The sequence below is a fragment of the Amblyomma mixtum genome, chromosome 6 (assembly GCF_055824585.1).
Source record: "Amblyomma mixtum isolate Tamu chromosome 6, ASM5582458v1, whole genome shotgun sequence".
NCBI lineage: Eukaryota > Metazoa > Arthropoda > Arachnida > Ixodida > Ixodidae > Amblyomma > Amblyomma mixtum.
The window spans coordinates 18,201,184-18,223,435 of NC_143017.1; the positions used below are offsets into that span (position 1 = coordinate 18,201,184).

General features: G+C 47.7%; 1 long non-coding RNA gene across 1 annotated transcript; it reads left to right on the forward strand.

Moving 5' to 3' along the window:
- Positions 1 to 2,506: 2,506 nt before the first annotated feature.
- Positions 2,507 to 14,051, forward strand: LOC149338316 (uncharacterized). The gene is made up of 4 exons (XR_016283435.1): positions 2,507 to 3,017; positions 4,055 to 4,148; positions 4,692 to 4,767; positions 13,819 to 14,051. It is a non-coding gene; the product is annotated as an uncharacterized LOC149338316 (long non-coding RNA).
- The last annotated feature ends 8,201 nt before the right edge of the window (positions 14,052 to 22,252 follow it).

Here is a 22,252-nt window from a genome sequence, read left to right on the forward strand (position 1 = left end):
TTTTCTGCCCTCAGTGCATCCCATGCTTCCTGAACTTCTCTCCACAGAGCATCGGCGTTGGGGATACGACGACTTTGGGCAGCGAGGCGTCTTTTTATTAGACCCCGCAAATTCTCAATTGGATTTAGGTCCGCGCCGCTTGGGGGTCATGGTAGTCGCAGCACACCGCAAGCCCACAATTCGCGCAGTATGTACTGGGCTGCGGTCGTGCTGCAGCCAGTAGAAGCTGTCAGAAAACGGGCCATCCAGAGCATACGGCGCCAGGGTCTGCTTAGTGACTTCGCAGTACGAAGCAGCATTAAACGTTCCTTCGATGCGCACTAAAGGACCGAGTCCATCTTTGCTGATGGCTCTCCAGATGGCAACGCTGCATCGACCACTGGACAGTACACACTGCGTGTACGGCGGTCGGCATCTAAAAGAAACGAGAAAAAAGCACTGGCAATATGAACAACGCCATAACCGCGCGGCGAGTACAGCTTTTGTCGTCACAGCGAATAAGCTTTCCTAATAAGAGTCGGCGCGCGGAAAGGAAGGCTAAAATATTGTATTCTGCTATGACCGTCTGCCTTCTTGAGAAATGGGTGCTTTTAAGGAAAATGTGTCGATGTAGAAAAACTGCCACGTGATGTAAATGCAGCGAGATGAGTTACTAAATTTCTGTATAATGCCTGATGAACTAATCCAGCGGGGATTTGGACAGTAAGCTGATCGGCACAGACGAAATGCAGTATCTTTTTGCTTGTTTTGTTCTACGGATTCATATCAAATATTTAAACACATTGTTGAAGTAATGTACAAGAACTTCTTGCTGGGGGAGTTCACTCTAAGAACTGCTACTCCTGCATTAAGAGTAAAAGAGCCTCGCTACTCCTGCAGGTCTCAATCTACTCTCTCTACAAACGAGAAAGAGTGAAAGGTCCTGTTCACTCCTCTTGACAAAAGAGTGAAATGGCATTTCCACTCCTGCATACCCCAAGGGAGTTCAGTGCTTGTTTTACTCCTCCGCCCTTACGGCCATACAATCGTAAGTGCGCGCTAGCTTCTCGGGGCCGGCCTGCCAGCCTGGATGCCGGCGTCACAAAAATGCACTGGTATTGTTTGTTCACGACCAAAGCTCTGGGATAGAGTATCATTAGCCAATGTCGAGTTGTTGGTAGAAGCGATAACAGCCATACAAATTTCCTCCCATAGCCGCTTTGCTGCTGCTCTGGAGTTCGCCTGGCCCCTGCTATAGCTCCGCTCCTGAAGGGGTCGCGGAAACCGAGCATATATTTATTTCCCTATGACGCGGGGTTCAGAGTAAAACGGTGCCGAGGGTAGCACCTAAGTGCTGGCCAGTTTCGAAGCGCATTCAGCTACAGCATCTATGTGAAATCGGCTAGGTTTAGCGACGACAAGGGCAGCCAGCGAGCAGCGCACAGTTCGTCGCCCGGCGCGATCGCGGGCGCCGTCGTTGCCGAAAGCTCGGCTCGCTCAATGATTCGCTCCGTAGCTTGCGAATCGCGCACGCAAGGCTGGAAAATCGAGCAGCGACTGGCCTGCGATTGAGCGAGCCTTTATGCCCACGTTTGCAGCACAGGTGAACAAATTTAGCACACATGTATGCATGGAATATCGGCGGCGTTGCGGCGATTCTTAAGCTCGTCCTCGACGCCATCATCACCGTTCGGGTGGACCCGAACATATCTTTATTTCACTACGAGACATAGTTCACAATAAAACGTACTTACAATGCAAAGAGTAGCACCTCAGCGCTAGCCAGTTTCAAAGCGCTCTCAGCTCTGGCATCGAAGTGAAACCTCCTAGGCTTAGCTACGAATACGGCAGCCAGGGAGCAGGCCGAAGCTCGTCGCGCGGCGCGCTCGCGAGCAGCGTCATAGCTGAAAGCTCGGCTCGCTCAAAGATTGGCTCAGAAACTTGCGAATTGTACTCGCAAGGCTGGCAAATCGAGCAGCTAGCGGCTGGCCTGCGACTGAGCGCACGTTCGCAGTACAGGTGAACAACAATTAGCGCACGAATGCTTGGGATACCGGCTGCGTTGCGGCCACGTTAAGGCGATTCTTAAGCTCGTCCTCGACGCCATCGTCACCATACGTGACACACAGGCTGAGAACTTGAATTCGAGTACGTGCTAAAGTAAGCTGTTCGTATTATTCGGAACAATCTGAACTCGAAAAGACAGTTGCTTCTGTCGGCTTCCATGCATGTGGGCTCTTGCTAGTGAAAGTACACTCGAACAGGATGCGGCGAGTGCGGGCCGCTGTTGCATATAAGCTAAAGTGTGAAGCAAGTATCGTCGTAGTTCCGTAACGCAGTTGATATCACAGTAATCCGCTTGTACGGGTCACATTTAAGCTCTGTTTCATGTAGATCTCCGTCGACCATGCCAGTGTCGCGTAGAGTAATGCATCGCAGCTGCTCTTTGTCCTACCGCTCGCGTCGAACATATCCTTGATATGGACCAGTTTGCGATACGGTGCGTTTCTTTGCCTTTTTTGTCTCATTTAAGGGATTTTCGCTGCCGTCAATCGAAATTGCATTCCGTCAACAGCGTCGTCTGCGCCGTCGTCTGCTAGGACACCCGGGGATGGGATCACAGGATCGCAGCTTCTACAAACGACATGTCAGCAAAAGTATCTAAAAGCGCTTTGGTATTCGCATTTAATAAAGAAATAAAATGAAAAAATATAATTTGTTTTTGTTGCGAACACAATTCAAATATTAGTAATAAAAAAGCGCATTTGTAGGTTTTTTCAACGAAGCAAAACTGCAGCCGTCGTCACGTTTTGTGTTATTTGGGTTTTCGTAGCATTGTTTGAGTGCTTGTGCGGTGGACGTGTATGAAGAACACAAGTGTGTTTTGGAAACCAACGACGAGAATTACGCCCTATCAACACTGGTGATTTTGAACGGGTAAAGCCCTGAAGAAAGGTAGCGCTACGACTTCTTGTCATCTGGAGAGGCAACGAAGAAGAATGTGCGGTTTTGCTAAGCCTTGATGAGCCGTCTGAACGGTGAGTCCCGTGTACGTTTCTTTACTTCTGATCTCTATTCGCACGCGTTATTAGTGTGCGCCTATATAGGGATGGCAGTGCAGGCAGTCTGCGTGCGGTTGCCTCAGCTATAATGCGTTAACGCCGATTCACACGACGGTCCGTTCGCCCGCGGCCCGCGCACTACGTATTCATGCGTCACCACATTGAGAGGCGCACTGTCGGCCGCGGCAGCGGGCGAACGGAAAATCGTGTGAATCGGCCTTTACCAGAAAAGAACGGGCGTATAGGCCGCATGGCAACTGTTGCTCCATAGTCTCTATCTGCGTTTAGTACTCGGGTGCCGCGGTAAATAAAAATGCCACCAGTTATCACAACAGAGTTATGCGGTCGCTTGCTAGCGCTGCGAAAAACAACAGACAAAGTTTACTACATTCCAATAGCATAGATTTGTGCTAGTACATAGGAGAGGATGATGAGCGTGCAGTGCCACGTTAGAGAGCGCTCTTGCTAGGCCAGCTGCGGACAGACAAGGGAACTGACAACGGTCGAGTTGCCTCGCGGCTGGTGCCCGTCTGATTGATTTGTGCTACTTAGAAGATGACGATGAGCGGCAGTGCCGCGCGACAGAGCACTCGCGCTAGGCCAGCTGCCAACAGACAGTGCTCAGTGTGTGTACTCGTGGGATTAGTGCTTACGCCTTAATATTTGTCATACAATTTTTTCGGGGACAATGATCGCGTGTAAAAGGCTGGGGCATATCCCTTGCCTAGTCATTTGTAAATTTTTATCTGTGCTTCCCCATGGAACAGAATTTGACACAGTATTATGTCAAAGTTAGATCGTTCTTGCGTCTGCCCTGAGGTGTAGGTGTCGATGCTTCCTCGCCTTCAGATTTTGAGAACTGTTTGGGATGCAACTGCGCACTTATTTAGGATTTCAAGCTTTTTGCTATATCCCTCGTTTGTGCGGCCCGCTTTCAAGTCGTTCGCTATATCGGTGATGGTTTGTTATTGATTTTCACTTTCTCTTATTTATTCTTGGTTGACTGCCACCAGCTGTGCTGCCGGCGATTCTCCGCGCTCGGAACTATTCCCAGGCACGAGACCCTACCCACAGACCTCCCTGCACCACACTCACCAGTTTTCTTCGGTATTTTTTTCCCTTGCTCTTACTTGCATTGCCACTAGGCAGTTTTTATTTCTGTGCAGATTTGTTAAATGCAATACCAATTTTCGTTTCATGCTGTGATGTGAGATATCGTGCTTCTTGCTAATGAATGCATGCCTTTTCCATCCTCTCATCATTTGTGCAAAGCAGACGGGTCTACTGGTCGCTACGTTCAATTTAAAAATACCTTCGGTGCTGCTGCAAAGCACCCTAGTAGTAATAAAATCCTGTGCATGCTATATTCGAATAGTTACGCTCTTTTCATCATGCATAAAAATAGTGGTATTCCAGCCTGCTCATCTTTCTATGCGGGTGTGACAGTCATGTAAATCTACTGAAAAAATGTATATCGGTGCATCACATACAATCTGTTCATTTCTTTTGTCATGGGCCCTCTCATTGCTTTTTGTGTTCCTATGTTACTACCTTATTCTAATTTATGAAGCAGTAGACAATTTCTTCTCTTGTCATTCATGACATTGTTACGGCCACTGACAACAGTTGCTCTGACATATTTATTTGCAGTTGCCAGCTGCCAGTATCTACTGGGCCATTCGTGCTTCCAGCTTTTGGCTGTGCTATCTCTCCTCAGCTGTTTGTGGTAGGTATTGTTTTCCAGTGATGCATACCTTACCTGCCTATTTAGAAAAATTTCGTAGACATAGGCTCACAGCCGGGTTTAGAAATGCATGCAGAGCTCTACGTGCACTTAGCAGCAGTACCTCCCTGTATAATCACATGAATCTGATCCTGAATTACATGAATGTAATTACATGATCTGTATGAAATAGTCGCTCATGAAGCTTTTGACTGCTGCTGTTAACATAATGGAATTTACACTGCTTCAGGTGCAGAGACTATTTCACACATGTTGCCTCTTATGCATATGTGCCCTCTGAAAGGACGAACATATTCCTTTATCCCTTTAAAAAACATTGTGTTCTATCATGATGCTTTACCGGTATTTCTGGTGTATAGACCAAAATGTCACTCAGTATTGTAACATGAAGCGGGAACTGAGTTTGTCCAATGTTTTAGGGGTCCTAAAACATTGGACCAACACAGTTCCCACTCGAGTTATTGATCACTTCGCTCTCGCCCTACCATAAGCTTGCCGTCCAGGTTGGACAAATTGATAGAGCGACTGCTCCTGTGAAGTGGTGGTTCTGAGTTCGAACACCGGACCAGGACGAATCTTCTTTAACTACGAAGTTTCTGTGAAAGCTGTATAGCTTTCCTTTGTAGCCATTTGGCTGTGCTCGAGTGGATGTCAATGAGTAATTACTCCTTATTACAGATCTTTTGTCAACGCCAAACTGATTCAGTAGCAACAAATAGTAGAAGGGTAAAAGCATGCTGCTCCCAAAAATTCGTTAAGCATGTTATAAAATGTATGCTGTATTGTTTTAACTGCTGCAAAGAAATAACGGTGATGTCAGATGCCCAGCCCCTATTAGGTAAACATAGCTCGCAATTAACACAGTGGATGGAAAAGAAATATGGACTTCAACCCTCACGACGACCCTCACCCCAGTAAAACAAAAAGTGCCAGTGTTGCCATACTTGAGAGCTTTGCTCTTTAAAATTGCAGTAGACTGCTACTCAAAGTTGACAAAAAAATGCGTCTCGTTTTCTGCATGTGCATTCCACAGTGCTGGTGCCATTTTCACTGGCCATTGACATTCAGTCGCATGATGTGCACCCCGCTCCTCGAGTTGATTTTGTTTGTCTTGTGAACCTGCCGTCAAAATCAGTGCAAGATAATGCTTCCCCAGTTGATCTGCAGTTAACCTTGTCCTTTGCCAGCTGCTGTCACCCTTTCTCCACAGAGAAGGGCGGTGGGAGTCCAAGCCAGGTGGAGTTGAAATATTTGACTAGTAGTGGACAGGGATCCTGCGGTTTGTTGAGTACACAGGCAAATTGGAGACTTATGGAAGAATTTTTTTACCAGCCAAAAAAGACGCATACACAAGACAGAACCGCACAGGACAAGGGCTGGTAAAAGCCGTAGTCCTCTGTGGTTCTCTCTTGTGTATGCGTGTTCCTTGGCGGGTAAAAAAATTCCTCCGTAAGTCTCCAATTTGCCGGTGTCCTCCACAGATTGGAGGATCCCTGTCTGTTACTAGTCAAATTTCATTACTCCACCTGGATTGGACTCCCACTGCCCTTCTCAAACTTTTGAAATCCTGTTGCCCTAGCAGATCATCAGCTGTCGGTTGTATTACTTTCGCTTCAGTGAAATTTGACATGTAGCGGACAGGGATCCTAGAATTTGTGGAGTACACAGGCAAACTGGAGACTTATAGAATTTTTTTACCAGCCAAGGAAGACGCATACACAAGATTCGTTGTCTGTGTTTCACAACTGAAAGTTCTAAATGCGTGCAAAAGTGTATCGTGCATTCGCACGTATTTTGAAAACTCAATTTCTGCAGCATTAGGTTTTCGGAATTGGAGCTGCAGCATTGCCGCCACAGAATCCCGCTCGTTAACAAAGCGCACACTTATTTGCTAGGTATATATTCGGTATACCGCAACCAGTACACGTCACTGTTTGGAAGGTTCTGTCGTGAAATTTCTGATTGTGCAAGGTAGCTTTTCTTTTAAATTCAAGCGCTCTCTATTTGCTTTTTCCTGTGCATATTCATCGGTCGTTTCAATTCGGAAGCGTTGGTGCTGCAAGACGTGCATACGGAAGCTACGTTTGTGCACAAAGCTCCTGAATTTTTGAAAGCGCAGCTCTGACAGTTCTCGTTGTCATAAATAAGTACAAAGCAGCCTAATCTTTTTGGACACACCATTTCATGCTCTTAGCTGTTTCTGAGAAACAGGCTGCCTTTTTTTCTGTTTTTGGTGTGAAACATTCCTAACAACTTCTTTCTTTCTCGATGCACAGATAGCCTATGCATACACGGGCAGCTTGATTGCAATATTTAGGGCAATATTTATAACAGGTGCAGTGAGCCTTGGTGCATGTGGACAGAAATTAAGCTAGGGTGGGGTGGGGTATTTTCGCACAGGGTAATATTATGCGGAGGGTTTGGCGTATTGAAACCGAGTCTTTCTGAGCTCTTATTAGACGTCCCAGCACCAGGACAGTAGTTGAGGCTTTTCTTCTTTGTTGTCTAGTCAATGGTTTCCATCACATAAAAGAGCCTTAATTCTAGCTATCCCGTGGCCGTCTAACAGAACGATGCAGATATACTGAAGTGATCAGTGTTGCATAAAAGTAGTGAGAACATTGCAAATGCAAGGCAACTTCATTGGTTTGCAGTGCACTAACGTGGCAGTCAGAGAGAATTACACATTACATTTGCAAATCTAAATTGTGCATAATAGTATGGACTGGCACGTAATGTGCGAAGTAATCACAGTTATCTCTAGTTCATGCCAAATGCTAGTGTCAAACATTTTCAGTATTGCATATTTATAAAGAGCAGGCATGCTGCGCCTAACTTGTCGTTGGATAGATTTTATTACTATGAAAGCAAAAAGTTTACACATGGCTGTCGTGTTCTTGCGTGGGAAGTAGTATTACCTTAAATGAGTATAAACAACAAATTTTTGGTTATGTGTGTTCTTTGTAGTGACGTGCTGGGCATTCGTATACATAGAATTGTTGCATAGTATTCGTCTCCAATCGCTAAATAATTACAACCAGGACAGCAGCTTGGGCATGTTGGTTATTCATTCTTGATGGAACAGCGCAAAACATCGGAACAAGAGACAAGCGCTGACTTACAACTGGTTTTTATTTCGAAGAAACATTGCTTCTTATACCTTCTTCACCCTCTCAAAAAACACATGCGTCGCAACCATATCGTTCAAGCGTCCACAAAAAAGCATAAGACAAATAATCACAGATATTTATAATCACATTTTTAACATGTCAAATTCTTTCTTAGTCAAAGCAACAGACGGCGTGCTGACACAATCGTCGCGCAGACTCGCTATCGAAGCTGCCTCGATTATTTCCCGGACTAACTGGTCTTTGTGATTAGCCAAAGCTTTGCATTTTTGGAAAACCGGTGCACAACTAGTTGAAGGGCAATCTCTGCAATGGATTCCCAGGTTCCTGCAAGCTTGCTCGAAATTATTTTTGTGTTCTAGCAGCCTTTCATTCATGCACCTGCCAGTCTGCCCAATGTACTGTTTACCGCAAGTCACTGGCAACGAATAAACAAGGCCTTCGGTGCACTCCACAAAGGGGGTTCGATGCTTTATCGTGCATCCCTGCTTCCTTTTGGTCGGATCGGAGTTGACTCGTCTGCACAGACTTTTGAGTTTATTAGGAGCAGTCATCACTACATTCACGCCAGCTTTTCGACCTATGCCTTTCAGGCGATGGGAAATATTGTGAAGATACGGAATTGCTACTACCGGCCTCCTTTCTTTCTGTTTCTGTGCATCATCTTGCTGCTCGGGCCTAGCCTGCATCAGGTGCTTTTTCATCTGCTTGGCAACAGATACCAACAGGTGCGAGGGGTAACCCGAGTTGCCAAGCCGTTCCGCCTGGCGAAGAAAGCTCACATTCATTTTGTGAACACAGGATTTCCTCAAGGCATTCGTGAAGCACAAGTTCACAATAGCCCTCTTGGTCAGCTTAGAGTGAGCTGATTGGAAGGGCATTGGCGCTTTCTCCGCTCTGGGCTCATAGGCCCAGCAGGCGTGCCCTCTAGTGAACTCAAGTCTCAGGTCTAAAAACCTGAGTGACCCTTGAGCAGGAAGCTCGTGTGTGATAATAAGTGGCTGCAAAGCCTGCGCAAAGCGACCCACCTCCTCCATTACTGCTTCTAGCGTATTCGCCCTTTGGCCATCACAAAGAACTAGGTAGTCATCAACGTACCTAAATACCTTTTTAACACTAGTACCTGCAAGGGTTACGTTCAGGAACCTGTCTTTTCGCGCCAAATACAAATCACTGAGTAGAGGCGCGATACATGAACCAATGCAAACACCGCGTTTCTGGAGATACACTTTTTCCTCCCAACAGACGTAAGTTGACCTGAGGTACACTGCTAATAGCTCCAGGAACCCTCTAATAGACATTCCGCAGGCATTTTGAAATGCAACAGCACCATGCGTATCTATGCATTCTTCTACAGACACCATCAGCTCGTCATGCGGTATGGAATAATACAAATCTTTTACATCAACTGAGCATGTGGCAAAGGCACTGCTAGAATTGTCAGTTAAAAATCTAGCTATATCGTCCGAAGATTTCACCTGAAATGGGTCGTCAATTGTTAGTAGTTTTAATTTTGCTTGCAAGAAGACACCAAGAATCTTGCCACGTCCGTCCCTCAGAAATTATTACCCTCAAGGGCCAGTCTGGTTTGTGAGTTTTTACAGTGCAAAACGCGTCCAAGTTAGACTTCTTGCAAGTTTTTATGCCTCGAAGGAGGTAGTCAAGTTTAAGTTCTTTGCATAGCTTCATAGCAGTTACCTTTGCTTTCCTAACAGCTGATGTCTTGTGCTCGTCAAAAACAGAGCTGATGGTTTCTAACGCCTTAGTTTTGTACAAGTCCTTGGAAATCACAGCAAAGCCCCCCTCTTTGTCAGAGGTCAGCAACGCAAGGGAATTGTCTTTCAAGTACCTTACAGTACGTCCCACTGGGAGATTCCTCTCGCAGAGCTGGTAGCGGCCAACGACGTCGGCTCCGTCTGAAATACACCTTTCACTTTCCTTGCACCTTGCTGCGCGCTGACTACAATGAAAGGAGAAGAGGCATGACCGAACAAAGGCAAGAAAACAAGATCCACACGCTTGGTGTGGATGTTCTGCCACAACCGGTCCGCGAGGTGCTTAGCCTTGGGCCTAAGTTTGCCATCCAACCGAAGAAGACAACACCGGAGCTTCTTGCCATGGTGCTGCGCGTTGCCAAGGCAAGCCCTGAGTCGGAAAGTGCAAGGTGTATTTCAGACGGAGCCGGCGTCGTTGGCCGCTACCAGCTCTGCGAGAGGAATCTCCCAGTGGGACGTACTGTAAGGTACTTGAAAGACAATTCCCTTGTGTTGCTGACCTCTGACAAAGAGGGGGGCTTTGCTGTGATTTCCAAGGACTTGTACAAAACTAAGGCGTTAGAAACCATCAGCTCTGTTTTTGACGAGCACAAGACATCAGCTGTTAGGAAAGCAAAGGTAACTGCTATGAAGCTATGCAAAGAACTTAAACTTGACTACCTCCTTCGAGGCATAAAAACTTGCAAGAAGTCTAACTTGGACGCGTTTTTCACTGTAAAAACTCACAAACCAGACTGGCCCTTGAGGGTAATAATTTCTGAGGGAGGGACGTGGCAAAAGATTCTTGGTGTCTTCTTGCAAGCAAAATTAAAACTACTAACAATTGACGACCCATTTCAGGTGAAATCTTCGGACGATATAGCTAGATTTTTAACTGACAATTCTAGCAGTGCCTTTGCCGCATGCTCAGTTGATGTAAAAGATTTGTATTATTCCATACCGCATGACGAGCTGATGGTGTCTGTAGAAGAATGCATAGATACGCATGGTGCTGTTGCATTTCAAAACGCCTGCGGAATGTCTATTAGAGGGTTCCTGGAGCTATTAGCAGTGTACCTCAGGTCAACTTACGTCTGTTGGGAGGAAAAAGTGTATCTCCAGAAACGCGGTGTTTGCATTGGTTCATGTATCGCGCCTCTACTCAGTGATTTGTACTTGGCGCGAAAAGACAGGTTCCTGAACGTAACCCTTGCAGGTACTAGTGTTAAAAAGGTATTTAGGTACGTTGATGACTACCTAGTTCTTTGTGATGGCCAAAGGGCGAATACGCTAGAAGCAGTAATGGAGGAGGTGGGTCGCTTTGCGCAGGCTTTGCAGCCACTTATTATCACACACGAGCTTCCTGCTCAAGGGTCACTCAGGTTTTTAGGCCTGAGACTTGAGTTCACTAGAGGGCACGCCTGCTGGGCCTATGAGCCCAGAGCGGAGAAAGCGCCAATGCCCTTCCAATCAGCTCACTCTAAGCTGACCAAGAGGGCTATTGTGAACTTGTGCTTCACGAATGCCTTGAGGAAATCCTGTGTTCACAAAATGAATGTGAGCTTTCTTCGCCAGGCGGAACGGCTTGGCAACTCGGGTTACCCGTCGCACCTGTTGGTATCTGTTGCCAAGCAGATGAAAAAGCACCTGATGCAGGCTAGGCCCGAGCAGCAAGATGATGCACAGAAACAGAAAGAAAGGAGGCCGGTAGTAGCAATTCCGTATCTTCACAATATTTCCCATCGCCTGAAAGGCATAGGTCGAAAAGCTGGCGTGAATGTAGTGATGACTGCTCCTAATAAACTCAAAAGTCTGTGCAGACGAGTCAACTCCGATCCGACCAAAAAGAAGCAGGGATTCACGATAAAGCATCGAACCCCCTTTGTGGAGTGCACCGAAGGCCTTGTTTATTCGTTGCCAGTGACTTGCGGTAAACAGTACATTGGGCAGACTGGCAGGTGCATGAATGAAAGGCTGCTAGAACACAAAAATAATTTCGAGCAAGCTTGCAGGAACCTGGGAATCCATTGCAGAGATTGCCCTTCAACTAGTTGTGCACCGGTTTTCCAAAAATGCAAAGCTTTGGCTAATCACAAAGACCAGTTAGTCCGGGAAATAATCGAGGCAGCTTCGATAGCGAGTCTGCGCGACGATTGTGTCAGCACGCCGTCTGTTGCTTTGACTAAGAAAGAATTTGACATGTTAAAAATGTGATTATAAATATCTGTGATTATTTGTCTTATGCTTTTTTGTGGACGCTTGAACGATATGGTTGCGACGCATGTGTTTTTTGAGAGGGTGAAGAAGGTATAAGAAGCAATGTTTCTTCGAAATAAAAACCAGTTGTAAGTCAGCGCTTGTCTCTTATCCCGATGTTTTGCGCTGTTCCATCAAGAATTACAACCAGATTTCTTTTCTTCCCTGTTTCAATAGCATAGCAATTGCTATGACATCAATGTTCAGTATAGGTTATGGAAGGCACAAAAAAGCTACTATATCGCTACTTCATCGTTTTAATTAGTTGCAATGCTAAAGCCAGCCTGCCTTAAGAGTCGGAATCACAATGAATGACGAAGCCGCAATTATATTGCAGTTTTCCTCATGCCTCCCCTGGCTTATACTGACCTTTGATGCCATTGCCATTGCTCAGTTTTTAAAAGTGAAGCAGGAGAGAGAAGATATTTAATTACAAATTATTTAGCAGTCATAGGCGAATACTGTGTGGTTATCCGTGCATAGTAATGCCTTATGCATCATTAAAAACAAAAAAAAATGTGCAACTGAAATTTGCTCGGCTGCTGACCCAAAAGACGCGGGTTCGATCCCGGCCGCGGCGGCTGGAATTTCTTTGGAGGAGAAATTCTAGAGGCCCGTGTACTGTGCGATGTCAGTGCACGTTAAAGAACCCCAGGTGGTCGAAATTTCCGGAGCCCTTCACTACGGCGTCTCTCATACCCTGGGTCGCTTTGGGACGTTAAACCCCATAAACCAACCCAAACCAAACTGAAATTTGTTGTCTGCCTCTTTGAGATGAAAAATTTTGAATTTTTCCTTCACTATTTTAGAGCATGAAATTCAGTTAATGGTATCTGAGAAACAGGAATTGCAACAGCCATTTCTCTTCAGCAAGAAAACTGTCATTGGTTTAAGTGTTTTCCCGATTCAAGGTTACCCTATATTTTAAACTGCACAATGTATTATGTGACAAGAACCGTCAAGCACAATAGGTGTGGTTTTAGAAATGACTGGAAGTGATAAGGGAATACATTTACTTAGAGCAGGTAGTGACCGCTGATCCGGATCATGAAGAGTAATAACTAGAGGAATATGAATGGGGTGGAGTGCATATGGCAGGTTCTCTCAGATCATGAATGGCAGTTTTTCAATACCCCTCAAGAGAAAAGTATACAACAGCTGTATCCTACCGGTATTCACCTATGGGGCAGAAACGTGGAGGCTAACGAAGAGGGTTCAGCTTAAGTTAAGGACAACGCAACGAGCTATGGAAATAGAAATGATAGGCGTAACGTTAAGAGATCGGAAGCGGGCGGAGTGGGTGAGGGAACAAACGCGGGTTGAAGACATCCTAGTCGAAATCAGGAGAAAGAAGGGTGCTTGGGCAGGGCATGTAAGACGAAGGCAAGATAATCGCTGGTCCTTAAGGGTAACGGAGTGGATTCCAAAAGAAGGCAGGCGTAGCAGGAAGCAGCAAAATGTTCCATGGGCGAAGGTTTGCAGGAACACGGTGGACATAGCTGGCGAAGGACAGGGTTAATTGGAGAACATGGGAGAGGCCTTTGCCTTGCAGTGGGCGTAGTCAGGCTGATCATGATACTTGCAGAAGAGCTTGCTCATGTTAAAATTTTCATTTGGTAAATATGTGCTTGTTTTACATGCACACAGCTTTTGAAAGGACTAGCATAGTGATAATTGTATTGGGCTTCATAAAATTGTAGCTCTGAATGAAGGTTTGCAATGAAAGGTGTCTGCACTTGGTCACAATATAGGTACACACTAGTGGCGACATGACACACACGATCAGTACATTCTAGTTGTATTCTTTCTTTTTTTTCATGGGGTTATATGCAGGATAGTATGAAAAGGGCATTGGAATTGACTCTTACTTGCATTATTTTCATTCATGTTTGCAGGCACCCGGTGAAATGCACTCATAGCCAAAGCTCCTTCACTCAGCCGAGCAAGCTACGGCATCATCCAGCATCTTAGTTTCTTTTGAGCGCTTACAGCTCACTGCGGTGGATTTGGTAGATGGGTTTACTTTGCTTTTGGCAGTGTTCTTGGCATTTAATGTCAAGTACACCCCAAAAACAAAGCGGGCTTGTCTGCTGCTTGAGACACTAATGGGGCTTGATCCTAGCGAGCGCCCCCCGAGCGTGTTTTGGGCAGCCACAGCAATCACAGCAATGACTTGAGAAATAAAAGTTATCAGTGTTGTACATTTGTGTCATTATTTCTTGAACCATTGTTATTCCCAACGCAGACAGAGCACCATACTAATGTGCAAACTGTAGTGTAGCCATAAAGTAGTTGTATGAGCAAAAATTATTCTACTCAAAGATTATAATCCCTTTTGCTCATTACTCTTTTGTAGATGTAGCGCAGGTGGATCCTGCAAAACATATGACCAACTTGCTCTGAAGAATATGTGAAATAAGAAAATTAGTATGATACATTGAAAACACGTGAAACTCCTTTGGAAGGAGTAATATAAGATCTGGGCTGATACTCCTTGAAGGAGTATAGTCACTCTAACAAACGGAGTCCTGGAACTCTACCTGAAAGAGTAGTAGGATGCTGTTTCAATGTGGTAGCTTTACTCCCTCGGAGGAGTGCCTGTACTCTATTGCAGGAGTAGTACAGTACTCCTTGAGTAGGTGTTGGATCACTCTTTGTCCAGAGGGAGTAATTTTATTCTGGAAAAAGGAGTGGAATATGGGACAAGCGAATACTCCTTCAAAGTGTGTTCTGGGCACTCCTCTGCACTCCTTTAGTTCTAAGAGTGTTGGTGCATAGCTTTCTTGGGATGGAGTTGCGCACACGAACAAACATACACAGGAAGGAGCACAAGACAGAAAGAGCGCATTGTTGAAGACGTGAACCTTAGCCATACCTGCAGTTGTGAGGTCGCCATACACGCTGCTGTTGATCCCACCTGGTGCAGAACGTGGATTCATCAGTAAAGATGACCTGCCCCCATTCGTCGACACCCCAGTGCTCGTACGCCCTAGCGAATTCGAGCCGCTGCCGGCGTTGATTCTCTCTTAAGTAGGGCTTTTGCGCTGCAACACAATTTTGTAACCCCGCTTCTTTAAGGCGCCTTCTGATTGTGTCGCATGACACTTGAATACCCAGCTCTTTCTTGATTATTTTGGCGCTCAAGAAGGGATCAGCGATGGCAGCGGCAAGAATCAGTTCGTCGTCTTCTCTTTCAGTGACCTTTGGTCGTCCACTTCGGGGGGCGTCAGCTATTCTTCCGCGACCATCTCGGAACGCCTTCATCACTCTTGTTACGGCTGATTTTGACCTTCCAGTCAGACGACATATTTCTCTTTGGGGCACGCCTTCCACGAAAAGGCGTGCAATATATCTTCTTTCATCCTCCAGAACGCGAGGCGGCATCGTTGAAACACGCACCATCAATTGTGCTTTCAAGAGCAATGAATGGCGAACAGGAATTGTGGGTCGCAATAACAGCGTATCAGTGCTCACGTGATCAGTCGAAACGAAATGCTTGCTAGTCTGGCGACGCGTAGTGTAAGATAACATTTATTCAGAGAAGGTCGCGCAAAGATGCACCTGAGCTCCGTCCAGCGTTGCTGCAGCTGAAGCAGACGCGCAGCGATGGTCTCACAGCGATTAGGCGGCTATAACGAGCGTCAAGAGCGCATTACAGGGAAGCAAGCGATCAGACATGCTTGATAGCGAAGGAAGGACAGGCATACGCAAAGAATGACTGTGGTGCGGAAGTGCGGCGAGCCTCGACATCAGATAGCGCTGCAAGGCAGTTTTGCGTCGCTCCGCCACGCGCTGGACGTCCCGCAATATTTTGCTGCTGACAGTACACGGGCCTCTACAGTTTCGCCTCTATCGAAATTCAGCCGCCGCAGCCGGGATCGAACCCGCGTCTTTCGGGCCAGCAGCCGAGCGCCGTAACCACTGAGCCACTGCGGCGGGTCTGTAGGTACATGGAGTCTGTACACCTCTTTTTCTTAAAGAACGCAGCCATTGCGTATAGTGCTGTGCTCGAATTTTCTAGGCACATATTTAGTGCATGATTTTACTGATCTGCTTTGGGTAAGAATATTAACCTGTGAAATGTCTTCTAACACTGCAGCCGTTTTATTTTTATTTGCGAATGGCGCCTCGTTAAGAAGGGTTGGTTCATTTTCTGAACTCTAAGTTTTTAATTTTCTAGCACACAGCGCGTAAAAATTCACTGTTGTTCTTTCCTTCTCTCTTCTTCTCCACTCGTAGTTGCTTGTTGTTTCTTCTTTCTTCTTAGTAGGTCCCGTCTCCCTGCTTCGCCCAATGAGCCTCTCGAATCGGCCGGATTAACTGAGAAAACTTATTTAATTAAAAACTTGATTACAACAAGAAAAAGGTACAGTGCAGTTAAAGTGATGACAGCAGCATAGAACAGAATAATTGGGAGGTTACTTTGGCTCTCTAAAGTGCTGCAATGCGAAAGCGTTTCATGGCGCACTGTTTGGTTTTATTTACTTTTTATTTTTCATATTTTGCTTTTCTATTTTTGCTCCTTTTCTTATTTTATTGTTTTATTTTATTTTCATATCTTACTTTTACTTTATTTATTTTTGTTTATTTTCTTATTTTAGTTTTTCTTTTCTTGATTTTATTTCTTTATTCCTTTTATTTTATTTACGAAACCCATTCAGTGACTAGATGCGCCTTTATTCATGCTCGAACCTTGAGCCTTCGTGGTGGAGTGGTAGCGTCTCCGCTTCAAAGGCCATGGTTCGATTCCCAACCTCGGCGCAGTTTTTTTTTCAGTAGTCACGCTGAAACGCGGACAAATCCGCCGACACGGCTGTCGACGCGTCTGTCGACACGGCTGCTAACGACAGTATGAGGCATCAAAGGCTTTCGCCTTAATAACTGAGCTGGGCCGCCCCTGGACGTCCTAAGCGAGCATGCGGGAGGAAGTCCGTCTCCTACCGAGCTCTGACCTCAGAGCTCACGGCCGTCGCTGGGTTTCTTCCCAAGAAACAATTATTAGTTCAACGCTCCCACATTCTATTCCTAGACACTTTCCCATGGTTTCGGGGAATGCATGTACCGCGGACGGGGCTGAAAAGCCGGCGCGTCTGGGCCCCGGTCCGCAATGTTAGAAAACCCATTCCCTAGGAGAAGCGCAAATTAACGAAAAGTGGCTCCGATGTCCGGCAGAGAAAAGCAATGCAAACCCAGACACCTAACAGACGCGCGGGGTGTGGTTTGCCGAAGGCATCCGGAGCCCCGTACGCTAAATGATGCACGCAGCGCCGTCTAGGGAGACACACAGAACAAGACCCGACAAAAGCAATAGTACACTCATGCTCACTTCACGCGAAGTGCGAGTTAACCCGGCCAAACAAACACATCCAAATGCAGGTAATGGACGCGGGGGCCGTCTCGCCTAAGGGTCTGGGCCCCGCTCCGTACGACAAAAAAGAAAAGATAAACTAAAGCCCCCTCCCCCCTTCCTCTCCGAGGGCGCACGGCGTCCTGGCGACGCGGCTCGGGGGTGCCACTGTACGAAACACAACTCCGAACGGCATACAAACAACAAACAAAATTTTTCCGCCACCCGGGACGCCCGGCATCGGGGGAAGGGGCTCAGGGTGCAACTGCATGAAAAAAACACAAGCAAAAGAAACGCGTACAAGCGGGTGCGCACGACGACCTTATTCGGTGGTTTACAGGTGTACCTGAAAAAGCAACACACGTTTCACCACTCCTTCACAGAACTGTATCTGGTGGCCAGGGAGCGAGGCATGGCCTGCGGCCCAAACAGGGCAAACAGTCACACTGGCAGCTGCAGCGGCACTGGACAAACCTATATGTAAAGAAGTGTTTTCTGCTATTACAGATATGATGCTGCGACAGACCTGAGCCTTCACGTACCATCATCTACGCCCACGTGCGTTCGTCGCTGTGACGCGGAACCTTCTTTGGTGGCTGCATCGCTTCTTCGAGCAGATACGCCCACCCATCGGACCAAGCTGTAGACCACATTTTTTTACACTCGCACGCAGGCTGCGGGCGCGCTCCTGGATGGACGGATGGATAGGAGCTCCCCCTTTGAAACGGGGTGGTGGCAATTGCCACCATGCTCAGCTTTTCTTTATTATTTTTTTTGTTTACTGTGTTGGCAATTCTCATCAAGAATCGCCATCATCTTTACCTACAGTTTCCTACAATTCTAACCTTATGCCACTGTCACAAAATTCGGCGCATTCTAGAAACAAACAAAGTAAAACCGCCGCGCGCACGGCGTCTCGCCGGCGCGAGCCCAACGGGAGAGAGGGAAAGACCCCGCCGAGCACGTGCCTTTCTCTCCACCGCCTCGGCGTGCGCCGAAGGAATGAGTCATCCACGCCGATTGCTCTAGAACATCCGAGTCGCTTCTCCGGCTGACGGGGGGAAGAGGGGGAAGCCTTGCGTGCGCTAAGACATGTCCCCCTCCTCTGCACACGGACGTCGGCGACGCCGCCACGACGGCGCCACGCTAGAACACGCTGGAACCTTCGCGAAACGACTCCTGACTTTAACCAATGAGGACGCGCGGCCGGCGAGAGAAAGGAAGGGAAACTACACGGGAGATACTGCGTGTATGTGCGCGCCTACTTTGGCGCATACAACAAACAGACGTGAGAGCGAGCCTATAAAAGAAGGACGTTGACCGATGTCAAGTCAGTCCGGACCGCCGTTTAAGCTTCATCGAAGCGCACCCGTTCGACTCCCGGGAAACAACACCACTCAGCCAGCATCGGACCAACGAGGCAACGTTCGCCAGTCTGCGGGACGGCATCGTCATGGAAGTCTGGTCGTCGGACTGCCGCAGTGCACGGTGAACAAATTGTGTTTTGTTTGTTTACCTCTCTCTCTTGCGTTAGTGCACTTTAGGTGCAATATTGCCTCTGTATTGTATTCTCTCTCTAATTTAACTTTGCACGAGTTGCATCGTTTGTTAATCACTTTGTATGTGCTTGTACTAGTGATTGTGTAACCCTCTGTATCGTATCTTTGCTGCATAAACTTTGTTTTGTTTTGTAAACCTCTGGCTTCGACCCATTCTCTGGCTTGCGACCAGCGATAGCTGGGCACCGAACGCCCAAAAACCTCTTGTCACTTGGTAGCTGGCCTCCGCTGGGCTTGCCACGCCGAGCCGAGGGCATCTCCTTCGAGTCCGAGACCGCTACCCCCACACGCTCTAAGCGTGTCTGGGAGCTTCCCACGTAAAAGTGCGCGAAGTCTGGGTGACAGCCACATCTCTGCTTTTCAGCCACCAATCCTCCAATCGCTTTTTGCTAATTTACACTGCAGATTTATTTACATGACCATTGTTATCTTTAAACCCTAGGGCCTCAGGAAGAGTGACTGCGCCTGCATCGACATCCGGATGGATACCATCACATTTGATTATGAGGTGTTCAATTGTTTCCACAGATCTACCACACACGGCACATCTGTCATCTTCTTCGTTAAATTTCTTTTTGTAGCTGCGCGTTCTAAGACACCCTGATCTAGCTTCAAAAAGTAGGGCACTGCCTCTTGAGTTATCATAGAAAAATTCTTTCCTGATCTGCCTTTTCCAGTATCGATATAGTTCTACACTGTTTCTTTTCCATTGAATTCATCCAATTTTTAACTTCCGCGTTTTTAACCTGTCGTTTAATGCTCTTTCTTTCTCCGTCCTCATGACCTGCATACTTACTGGTTAGCTTTCTAGTTCTTTTCCGCCACTATGAGTCAACGCTCTTTCTGTATAAATATTTAAATACCTTAGCTGCCCCCCGCAGGGGCGTCTGATTCATGCAGACGATGGTGAGTTGCGACACCACGGGTACCTGAGCATCCGCAGGGACATCCCCGCAGGGGGATGATGGTGAACAGTGCATCACCACGGACCCGAGCACCCGCGCTTAGCCGTGCGTGGCATTGCCGTGTCCGGGGAAAAGGGGATCCTGGTGGTCGAGCGGATGCCGAGCGTTTGGACCCTTAAGGCCCCTCGGCGGAGGCAACACACCACTTTGGCCCCAGCTTCCTGTAGACGGCACCTCCGGCCTGACCCGACCGGGGGAAATCGGCAGTCGCCTTTTCCTGTCCGCCCCTCTATCTTTCACTTTCCTATCCCTTTCTTACAACTCTCCTGTCTCCTCCTCTTTTATTCGTTTTTTCCTCTTTTTCCTGGCGGCGAGGGTTAACCGTGTGTGACCAACTACCCTGAGTTGAGTCATATTAGGTTATAGTTAAGGTGTACAGCTGGCGTGGGCAGGACTTGCTCGCAAGTTCCTGTCCCGTCCCCTTGTTGGGCTCCATGGTGGGTGGCTGGCACCATGACCGAAAAACTAGAATTTTTATGGCTCCCCCTTTTTCCAAACTAGATCGCTCTCTCAAGAGAGGGCGGAACGAAGCAGAAGAGTTTTTTCAAAAAAGAAAAGTCAGTTTTCCTAAGTACCATGTGATCCATAGTGAAGTACAAGATAAGCAAGCTAGAATACTGTCCCCCTTCCTAGTGTCAAAGTGTTTGACAGAAGCCTTGGGCATTGGCTGCAAGGTATCTAAAATAGCTAGCGGTGACTTACTGCTCGAACTGCGTGACAACGTCCAACACTCAAAACTCTTAAACATTGTATCTGTTGGGGATATTCCTGTCTCCGTGACGTCACACCGATCTCTGAACACCGTCTGAGGCGTTATATCCGACTTTGTCCACATCACTGAAAAAGAGATGCTCGAAGGTCTGAGTGACCAAGACGTGATAGATGTTCACAGAATCAAGATCCGGAAGGATAATAAGGAAACAGACACAAAACACATGATCCTGACGTTCAACACCAGTACACTGCCCGACACAGTCGAAGTAGGTTATCTGAAAGTTAACGTAAGACCATACATTCCCAACCCTCGCCGATGTTTCAACTGCCAAAGGTTCGGTCACGGCTCACAAAGTTGCCGCGGCCGAAAAATGTGCGCGAAATGCGCCTCGAAGGACGCAGCACCGCATTGCGCAAACTGTGAAGGAGACCATGCAGCATACTCCAGGGCGTGTCCGTCCTGGAAAAAAGAAAAGGAGATAATCACCATAAAGACAAGGAAAACATTTCATTTAAAGAAGCGAGAAGGCGTTTTGCACTCACCAACTCATTCTCCTTCACAACAAAACAAAACTTCGCCGATATGGTGCGTGGGCGCGGCGCACCACACCAGGCTTCGGCAGCCGTCCAGGTCACACGCAGTGAGCCTGTGGCGGTGCCATCCGCGCCCCAAGGCAGAGCAGCTAACGCTACTCTGCCAACTCCAAGTCAGGCAGCGCAGACCCCCGGGTCGGCGGGCCTCAAGACCTCTTCCCACAGGTCGAGGTCAAACTCGAACGTGAACGTGCCTTCTGCACGGTGTTGTGACTGAGGCATCCCACCGCTGCCACCAATGTTGTGACTGAGGCACCCCACCGCTGCCAGCAATGTTGTGCCATAGAGGTGGTCCCGTTGCGCTCGCCCCCCTTTTCGTGACTGAGCGTTGCCAGCTCTCTTAGCGGTAGCGAAGACTCCGAGTGAGGCGTCGGTGAGACTAAAAAAACGCTTTATACATTATGTACAGGGCACAATATAGTTCAACATCGGAACGGGGCCGAGAGCTACACAACGCGACTGTTTTCGCACAGCGACGATCAGCGAAACACCAGCACGTCACACCATCCGACTCCACTCGTGAGCAGCACTCGACTCACGGTGGGACGGTCACTCGGTCACTCACTTCCCAAGCTGCAGCGGTGGGGCTTATATAGCCTGAGGAACGCTGGCCCCTCAGAACTGGCCAATCCAAAGGCAGCACTCGACGGCAGTCCGAAAGGACCAACCAGCGACCGCGCGGGCCAACCGTTTCAAATTTTGCCGCGCGCGGTAGCGTCCGGGGGAGAGGGAAACCGGCGCCTCGCTGTCTGGCCTCTTGCGACAGGTCCAGGCGTGTTGCTTGCAGATGCTTCTCCTTAGGACTCCGCTGCCGTACGGCGCAGCATCGTGGCTTGTCAGGGAGCGTTAGGGCGCGCTGCGTTGCGGCGCAGCACCAGGGCTTGTCAAAGGGACGTTCGCAGCAGAAAGTTTGCGGCCTGCAGATTTGGAATCCGGGCGGGTTTCCCGGCATAACAGCACCCCCGCCATCAGATAAGGCGCCGGGAAGACGAGCTGCTTCCACGTGGCTCGGATGCCTGGCGCGCATCTTCTCAGGCTCTTCCAATTTCACGTCCAGGTGACTTCACGTGCACCAGGTCCCACTCGCCGGGCCAGGATGTCTTCTCATAGCGTTGTCGCCAAGGCACCCTGACCAGCTGCGCTGCGCTCG